Below are 14,000 nucleotides of genomic sequence, written 5' to 3' on the forward strand. Positions count from 1 at the left end.
GAGCAACTAACTCATAGGGAGTGAACAGTAACTGCCGGAGCTAGGGGAGGGCTTGGGGAATTAGTGTTTACCAAGTGCAGAGCTTCATTCTGCACTCTGCAGCCAGATGGTGGTGTGGGTGCACAAGAATGTATTTCTGTTAAGTGAACTGAAGTGTACATTTAAATACAGCTGAGAGTAAATCTTACGCATTTTTTACAACTAAAAAAATTGTAAGGGGGTGAGAGAGAGACAGTATTAACCAGAACTCATCTCAGGAAGATGAATATTATTTTGTTAAAAAATGTCCTGGAGAGTCAGCTTGGGCCCAGGAGGCATGGGACAGCGCCTTTTATGGCAGAGGGTGGGCCCGGGGCACCTCCACTGTCCACTTGGCTGAGAGGCTCAGGCAGGTGGGGCAACCACAACTCTTCCTTACCTGCCCCCCTCCAGGACCCCTTCCAAATACACAATAACCAGGTGGATGCAAGTTCCCAAGTTTCACTTCCTTCAATTGAATTTAAAGTAAAAGACTCAAGAAAGAAGCTAATTTGATTTATCTGAAGATAAGAAGCCAGACAAACCAGCCTGAGAGACTCAGCCCCCTATCTGTGCACTCTTAATCTCATTACTGTCATTGTTCGGGGCCCTGGTGATCACTAAGACATAGGAGAGCCGGCAGTGGGCTGAGGGTTTGTTTCAAAGGAGAAAGTATCTTCATTACCTCAAGAGTAACCGAAGATAAGTAAAACTTGCAGAGAACAAACCAAAATTCTTAAATTTCCAGCTAAACAGCTTTGAGACACCTGCTCTTCATTCACCCCATACCAAATTACTTTTAAGTCTCCTGACTGTAATCTCAAAATTTGGCAAGAAATAGTGACTTCACCTGACAAGGGCTTCAGTTACCACCTGAAACAGGATTCTGAACCCTAGTTCAGAAGCTCTTCAAGGGGAGAGCCGAGGCAAACCTCACAAAAACCCTTTGGCCAAACTAGGATTCCCTAAGCTGTACTATGGATTTTCAGAGTAACTCTGAGGTTAATAAACATATAAATATACATAAATATATGTGTGCATGTGTGTGTGTGTGTGTGTGTGTGTGTGTGTATTTTTTTTTTAATGTGGCATCTTCTGGCTTGGCCTTTAAGAATGATACTGATTTTCTGAGGTTATCACAGCCCACGGGGATACCACCTTTCCAGACATTCTACCCTACATTAGAAACTACAAGTACTTATAATATAGCCAAACAGCTATACAGCAACAAACACGAAAATCCAAAGGCATATTTCCACCTGGGACCGCGCTTATGACATTAACAATAAATAGCGTGTTCAACCTGAGTCGCATCAATTATCAAAACTAAATCGGGGGGCTGAATTACTGTAGGCGAGGCCCTTAAGCATCAGTTCAGGAATTGGCCGTGCCGCTCGCGTATCATGCAAGTGCATGAAAGTGATTTCGGTTCCCTTTCTGGTCATCTCGACTGGAATGCTATCAAAGGAAATAGCAGTTTCCCCATTTTAATACTTGGGTGTGCTTCTCAGAAATGAGACGGTGATGTGGCAGGTAACACCAAGACAAGTGCTACCATTCTCCCCTTCCCAGACAAGGCGAGGCGACCAGGACTCGGTTCACTGTAGCAAAGGTCAAAATGAATGCAAACCAGTCTCAGAACCACCATTTTCGTTCAATCTTTCTCACCTCTGCTTTTCTACCCTTCTCTCTAAGTACTGAATGTCCCACTAAAGTTCTACAATAGCTCCTTTATCTGAATTCCCCACTGCTTCCTCCATGTCCTCACCTGGCTGTGCAGGTGTTCCTTAACACACCTAAAACAACTCATTGTTTTGCTAAAGGAACCTCCTCCCCACGCCCTGCTGCCCCTCAGTTAATGACATTTAATCCCAGCAGGTCAGTTGCCTGATAAATGGGGCCTGTCCTTTGTCAAGTGGCTGGACAGAGCACACCACCACGCTGGTCTGCTCTCTTGGAGAACAGGCTGGAGGTTTGTCATCTCTGAGCACCCAGCCCTTCCCGTGGTGCCCGGCCCGTCCCAGGGCCCCAGGAAATATTTGTAGTCATACGTGGCCACATTTTCTTTAATCCCTGTGCTTTCTTTGACTAGATTCTTCAACATTTGCCAGGAGTCTAACCTTATATTTGTCTATTAAGCTCAGTTCCTCTGGGATGCCTTAATTGAATTCAATCTATATGGTTTCTGTCTTCCAAAACTGAGCATGCTTTATTTGTGTAGAACACTTTCCTTAGGTATAATGGCAACAGAGGCGGCACCCTCAAAGCCGCCTCCATCCCAGGCTCAGCGCACCAAGAGCAGCATCCCAGGCTCGGGCTCGCATGAGGCTTATTTATGCCTGATGCCCACTGGGGCAAACGCGGCTAGGAGCAGGATGTACGGTAGAGGGCTCCACTCGGCCGGGGACAATCAGCCTCAGCTTGTCGTGGCCACACGGGCCTGAGCAGTTCTGTGAGGTTTTAACAAGGAATGAGTTGGCAAGTCATCACATAAAGAGAAATGAGGAAATGTTCTAGAAGCAAATGAAAAAGAGCTGCTGAAAACAAGTTGCCTAACTCTACTCAAGTTTCAGTAGAGACTAACCTTTGATTCACCTTTGAAAGGGCATCCAGAACGAAACAGAATTTCAGGCTCTCAGAAAACAAATCCTGTTGCTGTATGATGCTAAACTTTCGTCTGTCGGCACAGTGCCGCCAAAACCAATCCTTGTTTTGGTGAGGCTCTGGAGGAAGCTGCAGAAGCCACCTAGGTGAGCACGCTCCCTATGATGACTGGTCTACCAGGAACTCCAGGGTAATTACTGGAGGCGAGAAGGATAAAGTGATGGTTCTGAGAAAGACTGAAGTAGGCATGGGAAACCACAAGGGTGTCTACCAACTTTGGAAAGAAAGTAACACTCCAAAGCCATCAGCCCAACAGCCATGTTTATCTTCCAGACCCTTGGCATATCACTAACCGAATCCCAGGAAAAAGGCCTTGCAAAACTCCACTCTACGTCTGTACAGCACTTCATGGACAGAACTCCACAAATATGAGCTCATCTGATGCAAATCTGGGCAGCCCTGTGCACCACTCAGAACCAACATTTGTACCCCATCTCTGGCGAGCAACTGGGAGACAGATCTGCATGATATTCACAGGAGGATGACCCGGAGGCGGCAGGGAGAACGCAGAAGGCCAGGTAAACCCTAGTGTCCCCTGTTCTCCTTTGCACAGTGCTGTCTCCTCTTCCTCGGAGGATAAAACTGGCATAGTGGGCGAGGCCCAATTAAGGAAAAAATCAGTTGTGTGGTTTCAGCAAAATAGGTGCCAGTCATCTAATTCTAAATGTCAAGTAATATTTTTTAGGGTGTATCCAGTGCTGTATTGATGATCACAGATTGTAATTAGTCAGAATTACAGAGAGGCCATTCCAGGTCAAGGTGGCAAGCACGATCTATGAGACCAAGCTTCGGAGAACTGACTCATTAGAGGGAGGGAGCTTGCTACCAACAGGAGTATTTGGGGTCTAGACCACCATTAGGCAAAGAGATTATAGAGGAATTCAAGAATTTGATGGGGCTCCAGGTTTAGGATACCATGACCTAATCATAGCAACATCATGAAATCAAGTCTTCACCAAGCAAAACACCAGGGGTTTGCAGGGGGGGACAGGAGGCATTGTTTGTGGGAGAGGGGGGGTTTTTTCCCGTCACAAAAAAATCCAGATGTGCAGACACCATAGTGCACCCACTACCTCCAAAGCTTGGCAAGTCTGGGAATGCAGGGAAAGTGCTAAAGTGCTAAATTTTAAAAAGTGGAGGAAATTAAGACTAAGACTTGCTCTCTTCCGGGAATGGAAAGCTCACGAAGATGATGCCCCTAAACAAAATTCACTGCAAACACAGTTCAAACAACAGGCTCCTAAGGCATATCTTACCAATGAACAGGCCATGAAATATAAGGATAAGAGTCTGAAAAACACAAACTGCACACAATTTGGGGTCAGAGGCCTAGATGTGATCATCTTTCTCCAACATTTACGAGCTGTGTGCATGGGAGCAAGGTATGAATACACTCTCTGACGAAGCCTAACTGGCTGCCCTGAACACAAACAAGATGACTTTGAAAAGGCCATTGCCCTTGGACAGCATGGGGCCACGTGGCCTGCTGTCACCACGTCCCTGACTAGAAGAGTCAGGCTCAGTCCCTAGCTCTGGATGTGAAATTTCACAAGTATTCACAGCCTGGTGGGCTCTCCCTCCTGGGGCCTCTTAGAAGGTAAATTCTAAACCCTAAACCTTCCCCCACAGCCCTCAAGGACTAAAAGGTCAAAACACGCTCCCTTAGGTCGGAAGACATCTTTGGCACTTGCATCCTCAGATGATTCATCACTTCCTGGGGGAGCCTGCCACAATCCCCTGCCTGTGCGCAGCGAGGGCAAACACCCTCACGCACGTGTGCATGGGTCACCTCTGGGCTCTGGATTTAAGGTGCACCCAGCGAGCAACTTGCTTGGGAAAGCAGCCCCACATCAGCCCGATGCATTGTTCCTGCTATCAACAGCAGGATCACCCACCCAGATAAGGGCCTCCCAGGACAAAAGCCACTAATCGATTTAACTGTCACATCCCAGCCTGCCAGCTGCTCTGGTTAAATGAACACATCAGAGACTACATATTCACTGAGTTCAGTGACAATGATCACAAGGCAGAGATTGTAACAGCAGCAGCCAGTGTGACAGGAATCTTTAAATCCACTGTCCCTTTTCACTCACCACTAGGTTGGTACACTGTTCAGATGGTGATAACGGTTTAACAAATTCTTTACCTGTTTATCATAATGAGGCAAGGGATATAATTTTCCCATTTTTTTCAGAGAAAGAAACTGAGCTTTAGACTTTCTGTGACTTGCTCAGGCTCCCAATCAATGCAGGTAAGGGATGGAAGCAGCATGTGAATCCAGGTAAGTGCATCCAATCCTGGGACAGTCCTACAAACCTCCCACATGACCTGCCAGTCCAATTTACACATGGGGCAGCACACACAGACTTTAAATTATATATATACAGGAAGGTATAATACACAGTATATGCTAATACATTCAATTCTCCAACAGGGGGCTAAAATTATCCATTGCAATACACTTCAATAGTTTTATTTCCTTCCCCTAAGCGGATGTCTCGTTTGGAAATTGGTCTGCTTGCTCCAGAGGTACCTGTGCTTGCCAGTCAGTTGCGAAGCAGCAGCCAGCCTCACCCTCTGCCACCTCCTGGTGGCACATACAGGGGAGCAGAAGGTGCTCAGGTGAGGCTCACACACTTGGCCAAGGCCTGCCCCCAGCTCAGAGAGTCAGGGAAAGCCCTAAGGACCTTGAGGCTCTGAAAGAGGTCTCATTACTTTTGAGTTAACAAAACAAAACTAATGAAGAGATTCTACTAGTAAAGTTAAATGCTCATGGATAAAATCTTCCCCTCCTTTTCATCCGGAACTACCTTGAAGGTCTGAAAGTTGTCTCTGAGGACAGGTGAGCAATCAGCCAATAATACCCACCCCTTCCCACACAGCCATTCCTACCTTCATGCAGCAGAGATCCCACAAATCCTCACCTGCGCATGACTTTGCATTTGGCAAGAGGCTAAGGTTCATTCCTGACCTTGAGAAGCTGAAGGTCTTATATCATAACTGCTCAGTCACTGAACAACTGAATATTGACGCCCATTTATAACCTCTCTGAAATCTGAAGAACTTGCCTTGGGAGAGTGAACACCTGTCACTAAGAGTATGGAAGCCACCTGGCTCTTAGTTAGGACTGCTCTTCCTCAAACATAAAACAAAATCTGTCCCCCTGGGGCTCTCCCTACAGCTCCTTAAATTCTGGGGACATCTCATTCTTTATTTTCCCAGTGGTCCTTGGGCCATCTGAGGATGCTAAGCGACTGGCTCTTGTGTCTTAACACCCTAGGAAGGCACTATTGGCCCTCCGGCAGGGTCTCAAGAACAGGCGGGGAGTGGGGGGCCTCCACTCACCACCCTGGCTGCTCTCCTCTGAGCACATTCCAGCCTACGTCTCCCTGTCTAGGCTCCAAAACTGAGGTCTGATTGGCTCGGAGTAAACACACAAGCATCTTGACCAAGATCACATTCACTGGAAAGTTACAAAATCAGTGTTAGTTTTCATCCAAAGCATACAAAAAAAGATAATTTCTAAGAAATCCCAAAAATGGCATAACGACTAATAAAACTTGCATGAAAATGAAATTGGTTTTAAATAGTGTATCTTCCTCCTGTGATTTATGTTAACAATGAAGAAATCTCTTTTCAGAGCATTGTGGATTGATACTTATCACTTGGTAAGGGTGACAAATTACATACAAATGACAAAAAGGAAGAATGACTTAAATGCAAAAGAACAAAAGGACACCAGGCAAAGTCAAGGTCCCTGGGTCTCATCCTATCCCTGGTCCCCTGGCAGCACACTTGAGGGCAGTCATTTCCCCGCTTGCCCACCTGGACTGAGCCCGTCCACCAGGTGCTCCACGGGGCTGGTTCAACAACCCTGAACCGCATGCCGAGAGAAGTTTCTTAAACCAAAGAGCCAGTTCCATGTCTGTCTATAAACCTTGAGGATCCTGGGACTTTACCGGCATGCCACTGTTCTTCAGAGACACTCCAGTCCCAAATAAGAAAATTCACTACTGAAGCTTGAGATGCACTTAAAAAGCTTGCGAGTCAGACTAATACATCCTTAAAAAGTCCTGACAATCCTGACAGTAGGGATGAAGCAGCACAACCCGATGGGCTCAGGGTCCCTCCGTCACGGCCCTTTCTGAGTTGAGCAGGTCAGATAAATACAGAGCTCCTGCTCATCAAGGCTCAGCTTCCGGACCAGAGGAAGGGGCCAGCCAGCCCCCAGCATGCCTGTGGGAAGGAGGATATGGAGGGAGGTGCGGAATGAGTGTGTCGGGGATCTGAGGGGGCTGTCACCCTGCAGAAGGTGAGTCAGGAAAGGGGGCGCCAGGACGACTCCAAGCACACAGGAGAGACAGCGATCACGGGAAGGTTGCTCGTCCATCAAGGCCCCCACATGGCCAGAAGCCCCTACACTGCAGCTAATCTGTCCAACCAACCCCTGCCCACAGCAGATGCGCAGAAGCATGAGTTACCCCTGATTCATGGCTCCAGAAAGGAAGCGCTAACACTTTGTCAGCATGAAGTGATGGCGATCTCATGACTTCTCGCTTAGTTGTTACATCAGAAAAATCAGCATTTCACCCAAAATTGGCAAAAGCCTTCTCCGGGCTTCACAAATCACCAAGAAGTACTGCTTTCTTGGAACTTCTGCCAAAATTCAAAACCCTAGCCATAGCTTTCATAACCCTGCAGTTTTGCTAACACCAACCACCTCTAGCATATTAAGGTCAGTTTCAGATGGCCTCACACCAATCCAACAGAAAAATGGGCAAAATACAGAGAGTTCACGGAGAAAGAAATTCACTTGGTCAGTGATACATGAGAAAATAGTCAAGCCCACTCATAATTTAAGCTAGGCAAATCAAAGGAGGCCTTCCAGGGGGTCCAAATTAAAAGCATTTCACAAAAATGGCGGCACAGCTGGTGACAGCGGGGAAATAGTCATCACTCACTGCTGATAGTAAACAGGGGGGTGAGCATTTAGCAATAGCTGCCAGGTTTTGCATGGACGTGGACGCAGCAATTCCAGTGCTCTAAGTCCCATGTACAAAACAGTAATTGCGGCATTGATTGAAACAAGGAAAACTAGAAATGACTTAAATGTATAAAGCCCTCTGGTTAAATCAATTATGGACCATCCACACCATGTAATGGAATGTTGTGAACCTGCTTTTAAAAAAACAGGAAGGGAGAGAGGTAGTACCAGAAATGCTACATGAAAAGGTATATATATTGAGTGAAAAAAGTACAGTATTTATAACATGAACCCATTTTTTTAAGAATTACATGATACATTCTGCTATGCACTGGAAGAAATGTAGACTGATTTACATACCAAACAAGGCCTATAGGCTCACCCTGAGGACCAAGCCTGGGGAAGGGGAGCAGACCTACACTTCTCATTATAAATACTCCCATAGTGTTGGGGTCTGCGTTTTGGTTTTTACATGTGCCTGCATTACTTTAAGATTAATTTTTAGTGGGCTCAGAGAATTGTGTGAGGCATGGAAAACTGTGGCCTGCTCAGTGTCAGGGTCACTGTATCACTGAAACTGCTGAGACAGCAGGGGAGAGGGGGGCTCCAGCCTTGGCTGGAAAGGTCAGATGGGTGGGTGACTGCTCCACTCCTCGGGCAGTGAGATTTTGAAATGCTTGGATCTTGTAGTCCCATGTGATGATTGTTCCCAGGCCCCTGCCAAGGAGCATGTAAGGACTGGGCAGTGGGGGATGGAGGCGCCTGAACCACATCCAGGGCAGCCAAGGTGCTGGGCAAAACAGCCCCAGGTTGAGACCCCCTTCCTCTGGCTCCTACTTAACTCATAAAGTGAGCACAGGGTTTTGCATCCTCTCTGTCCAAGTCTGTGTCTTGGTCAAAAAGAATGCCGTACATTTGTGATTTCTACTTGGAAATGATCCCCCACCGTGCACGCCGCCCCACCCCACAACTCCACCCCAGCAGCTCACGAGGGCTACATGCCACCCAAAGCCTGCGGTGCTGCCTACAGCTCGGGGCAGAAGAATGTAGACTCTGCAGGCAGACAGCTAATGTAGCACGGATGAACCTGCGGCCATGAGCAAGCTACTAACCTGTCAGAACTTGTTTCGTGTCTATAAAATGGGATGATAGTAACATCGGCCACCTCATAAGATTGTTGGTATACATAAAGTACTTTCAAAGTGCATGCACACCTAATGAAAGCCAGGTGCTAATCCTGGTGTCACAAATGGGTCTAGACAAAGGTTGGACTTTGAATTAAGGCTCTTGCCTGAGAGTCCTTTGCAAATACAATCTATTCACACTGCACCTGCCAAAAAAGACCAGGGCAAAAACTACCACTGGCTAAATTACTAGAAGGATATGTTTATATTCCAACAGAGTGGTAATATATTTCCATTTGTCAAAAAATCTGAGCCCAAAGGCAATCCCAAGGTTGAACAGCAATCTACGATCATACAGTTTACTGGCAGGGAATGCTCTTGCCAAAGTAAGTACCGAGAAGAGCGCCTTGTAGGGTGATGATGCCCCATTATTTCGCCTTTGTTCCTTGTATCTTGACTTTTGTAAACTAAAGGAATATGCCTACTGAGACCTATGAATGCAGAAGATTCCACCAAAAAAGAGACGGTGTCCAAGGAGACACAGGGACTTCCCAGAAACAGCACATGGTGAAAATGTGCTCATTGTGTCCCAGAAGGTGGCGGTAAATAGATGCATCTCTATATAGCAGGGCCTGTAGTCAGCTTTGAGTAACACCAAGTGCATCACACTCAGGAGCAAACGTAATTGGTACAGAGCCATAACTGTTCTAATAGCCTGAGCTTCTCTCTGGAAGGCCCCAGCATTCTGTACCGGCAAAAATTCTAAGTTGTTGCAAAAATCACAAAATTTGGTGAGTGGGTTGAGAGATATGGCTATCACCAGCATGGAGAAGCTCCCAGCTCCTCTCGGACTGAGCCCTGCCCATCCACTTCCTGCCAACCTCTCTGCTGGACAGTGGACACGGCCCGGCCACACTGAGCCATCCCCCCCCAAGGAGCCTCTGTAGCCAGGAGGAGGCCTGGGTCTCCCTGAGCCCACATCTGATTTAAATGGCCCCTCCCCATTCACCCCAACACTCTCATACCCCATCCTTCTTCTGTCTACCGGAGTGCACTTGCAAGCACATGTACACACACACACACAACTAAAACAAGTTTTCACAAAACAATACCTAAGATTACTGTGTCCAGTCTGATAATGTATTTTTTTGTATTCTACTTCACTTTTTTAAAAATACTCATAGTCCTAAATTGCCACAAACTGCACCTACTACCACACACAAAAGCAGATGCTGGGCCCCTTGCTCTCTAAACCCTCAGCTCACAGCTTGGAAAGCTAACATTTCAGAAACAGCCCTCCAATTGGCATTTGGGGTCTTCTGTATATTAAGAACCTGTCAGATCATTGATGAGCTGTTTTATAGGCTTTGCTCAACTCATTTGTTCCCCACACACACACATCGCAGTCTGATTTTAAGTGAGGGGGCTTATCCCATAATAAGCTAGGCCAAAGTTCAATAAAACAAAGCACAGCTTGGCCCTTCCCAGGGAACTCGTCCCAGGGCTGCCAGTGAGGATGTGTGCTTGACAATCTCCCATATTCCTCTCGTGTGTCCTGTCTGTACCAACAGCTCCAAAGTCTCACAGCTGGTTACACTGACAAAGTTTGAGTGCAAACAGATGAAACCACCAGCCTAGGTCCCCACTGGACCCCAGCTTTGAGTTGTTTCTCAAAATGGGCCAAAGGCACCAAAGCCACCCCCACCAGCGTACCCTGCCCCCTCCAGCAGGCCTCCCCTGGGGCAAGCCTCACCCATCATGTTGGTACCCTTGGAACCCAGCAGAGAAGGGATCCAGAAGAGGTCAACTCTCGATGGGAGAGGGGTGGCAGGAGTGGCCGGGGGGTGATTTACAGCCCAGAGACCAGCCTTTGACAGGACTGCCCCAACTCTACATGGGTCCCTTAAAATAATGCCCAGTGCAGTGAGTCACTGAGCTCACAGTCTGCCCCAAGGGCTTGTGTATCTCAGTTAATCTTCATGATAATCTTGTCAATGGTATGATTATTTCTTCATTTCATGGATGAGGAAACCAAGGCTCAGATAATTTAAGTCCCTGGCCCAAGTTATACGGCAGTAAGCGGCCAGTGTAATACAAAGCCAAGCTCTCTGCACCAGCCTCAGAGCCCTGCCATCTCCTGCCCTTCCCTTCTCCTGGTGCAGCTGACTGGGCAAAGGGCAGGGCTCAGAGACTTCCTTCTGGCCTGCCCAGCCAGGCCAGCAACCCCCAGCCCACCGAGCGCTGACTGCTCGGCCATCCCGTGTCCCCTAAGACCAACAGATGTTAAGTCCCTTACCTGAACCCTCAAGTTCTCTCCCCAGCGACAAGACTCAGCCAGTTTGCCCCCTGGCAGCCTGTTCTTTCCTAGAGTGATGCGATTTCTGATAACACAGCCTGCAATGATGAACACAGCTGTGGAGGTCCCACAGCAAAGGCGGAACTCAGACCAGCGCCCAGGCCCCCAGACCCAAGTTCAGGTCCAGCACTCTATCCAGGCATGGCCCCACATACAAACAGGAATAAAAGCTCCAAAACACATGCCCTTTCACAAAAATGTTCAATAATAAAACAAATGCTGACAAATATGAAGCATGACCAAAATACAGAACCATAAAACAAAACAGATCTTCCAACGTTTCTGGGGGCTAAAAAGTTTTAAGTGTATCTACTCAATTACTCTCTATTCCCTTTTTGCTTACTTTTAATTCATAAGATCCAAAAGGTGGAACAAAAATAGACAGTAAATTTCACAATTACCATCACCATAACCCCCAATAAAAAAAAAAAAAAACTCTTATAAGCTCATCTTTTTTCTAAAACACTCCTCCTATCCTGGGGAAATACCGGGTCTAAGAACTCTCCAAATGAATACTTCCAGTTGTTATACTTCGGGTTTCCTGTTTGGCGATAAGAAATAGAGTTGACATCTGCTTTCTCCGGCAACTACCCTCCACACAAATCAGCCGAATACCCACACTCTAGCCTATAGCACTGAAAAGTTATTTCCAAAACATGACTTCTCACCCTACATTTTCCAGGCGTTCCCCAAATAAAATGATCCGCAGGGGCGTCTGATAGAACTAACTAGGCCTGGCTCCCCCCGGGCTGCAGAGAGGCCCGGCAAGGAGGACCGGACTGTAATCCCGGAACTGGGATGCCAACCCGGGCGCAGCCTGCCCGCCAGCAGCTGTGTGACCTTGGGTAAGCAGGCCACCCTCCCCGGGCCTCAGTTCCCTCAACTGCAAAGCACGACTCCTAAGCGCCCTCCCCACCCCCCTGCCACCGCAGCCCCGGCGACGTTCTCACACAATTACCCGCGCTCGGCAGGCGCTGCTGGCTGCACCATTACCCACCGGTCCTGCCCGGCGGCAGCGGGTCCCGCAGTTCCGGGGTCCCGCGGGGTCCGCCCCACCCCGGTCCGCCAGGCGGCCAAGGTCAGCCTGCACGCGGGCGCTCCGAAAGCAAGGCCCGAGGGATGCTCGCGAAGGCTGCTCTTCCGTCCTCCTCCCGGTTCCGCGTCCCGAGAGCGGCGGGGACAGAGAGCGGTCCTCGCGCGCCGGTAGGCCGGCGGCCGCAGGGCCACTGCGGCCCCGCCTCTCGCCCCCCGCCCCCGGGGCTGCGGCCCCTCCCCCGGCGGCGGGCGGGCTCTGCTGGGGCCGGCGGGCGGCAGGCGGCGCCGGGAAAGCTACTCACCGCGCGGCGCCGCGCGCGTGGCCGCCCTGTAGGCAAACACCCGGCCCGCCGCGCGCCCGCTGTCAGCAACCGGGCCCCGCGGGCGGGGCGGCGCGAGGGGGCGGAGCTAGGGGCGGCGCGAGGGTCCTCGCGAGGCGCGGGCGCGTCAGCCGCTTTCAGGGCCCGCGTGCCCCGGGGCGGCTGTACTCAGGTCGGGTGCACCAGACCCTCCTCGTCGCCTACCTTAGCTTTCTTGGGGGCGTGGTACCGTAGTCCGAGTTTCTGATTTTCCTCCCAAAAGCCAAAGTCGTATTTAATTCAACACACTAGATTAACGTTTACCGAAGCCTCGGAGTATGCTGGGTGTGCAAAATCGATGGTAGGGGCAGCCTGGTAATCAGCCTGGAACCCCCGAGAGCCTGGCCGACTGTCGCCGGGCGCATCCCTTATCCTTTTGACCCGGCCTTCCTGTCTTCAACCACAACGTGGCAGCCGGGGTGGCCATGTTACCATTTGCACTTAGCTTCTCGACGTTGACCACTTTATCCGCATGACCAAGCTCTCCTGCCTCCTTAATTCATTTAATCGAAGACTTGGACTATGTTCCAGACGCTGGAAACTGTAGCTCTGAACAAGAGAGAGAGGCCCCTGCCCCCTGGAGCTTCCATTCCCCAGCAGGCAGACAAGGCACAGGACAAACAGTGAACAAAATAACTCTGATGACTAATGATTAAGATCGGATAATCAGGAGCAGTCACATTTGAACTGAAATCCTAAATGACAAGAAACACTGGAGTCCTACAAAGATGAGGGGAGGAAGAAGAGCTTTCTAGAGAGCAGGACCAGCAAGTGTAAAGGTCCAGAGGCAGCCCTCCAGGGAGTAGCAGGAAGGGTACCAGGAACCAGACTTTTAGGGTGTTGTAGGCCAAGTCAAGGAGTTTAGATATTCCAAGAAGGATTTCAAACCTGGGAATTACACGATCTAATTTACACTTATAAAAATCACTTCTCTGAGATACTGGAAAACAGACTGTAGGAAGCAGGAGTGGAAGCGAGTAGTCAGGCTGCTACTGCGGGAAACCAGGACAGAGGGTGGTCATGAGAAGTGGAAAGACTTCAGATCTATTTTGGAGGCAAAACCACAGATTGCCTGATGTATAGGCAGGGTCGGGTGGGGGTGGCATATGACGAAAGGACAATCAAGGGTGAGATCTCTGGAGCTTAAACCACCAAGGAATTGTGGTGCTCGTTACTGAGATGCAGAAGCAACAGGAAGATGAAGGCTTGGCAGGAAACTCAGGAGTGCAGTTCTGGCCTCTCTTAAGTCTGAGGTGCTTTCCAGCCATCCCAGAGGAGAGGTCGGAAGGCATCTGGTGCTCATTGGAATAGTCGGGCTGGCTCTAGATAGCAGCTTGGGGTCATCTGCCTGGGGAGCTTTGTCCCAGTGAACCACCATCTATCCAGCTGGCCATGAGGGGATGTCCTCCACCTGGACACGTAACTCCCATTTAGGCAGCCCCCGTCCCCAGGGAGGCAGG

At 49.0% G+C, this 14,000-nt stretch overlaps 1 protein-coding gene across 9 annotated transcripts in view; it reads right to left on the reverse strand.

Moving 5' to 3' along the window:
• Window positions 1–14,000, reverse strand: part of LPIN1 (lipin 1) — a 99,699-nt gene that overhangs the window by 51,630 nt on the left and 34,069 nt on the right. Inside the window, exon 1 of one of the 9 annotated variants that reach the window (XM_073216413.1) lies at window positions 12,484–12,557. The exons of 5 other annotated variants lie outside the window; for them this stretch is intronic. The gene's annotated coding sequence lies outside the window, so the exon portion shown is untranslated. Of the gene's footprint in view, window positions 1–11,086; window positions 11,189–12,104; window positions 12,438–12,483; window positions 12,558–14,000 lie in introns of those variants that run through there. 3 more of the 9 variants (XM_073216433.1, XM_073216405.1, XM_073216435.1) reach the window with 3 other exon arrangements.

The sequence above is a fragment of the Manis javanica genome, chromosome 1, assembly GCF_040802235.1.
Source record: "Manis javanica isolate MJ-LG chromosome 1, MJ_LKY, whole genome shotgun sequence".
NCBI lineage: Eukaryota > Metazoa > Chordata > Mammalia > Pholidota > Manidae > Manis > Manis javanica.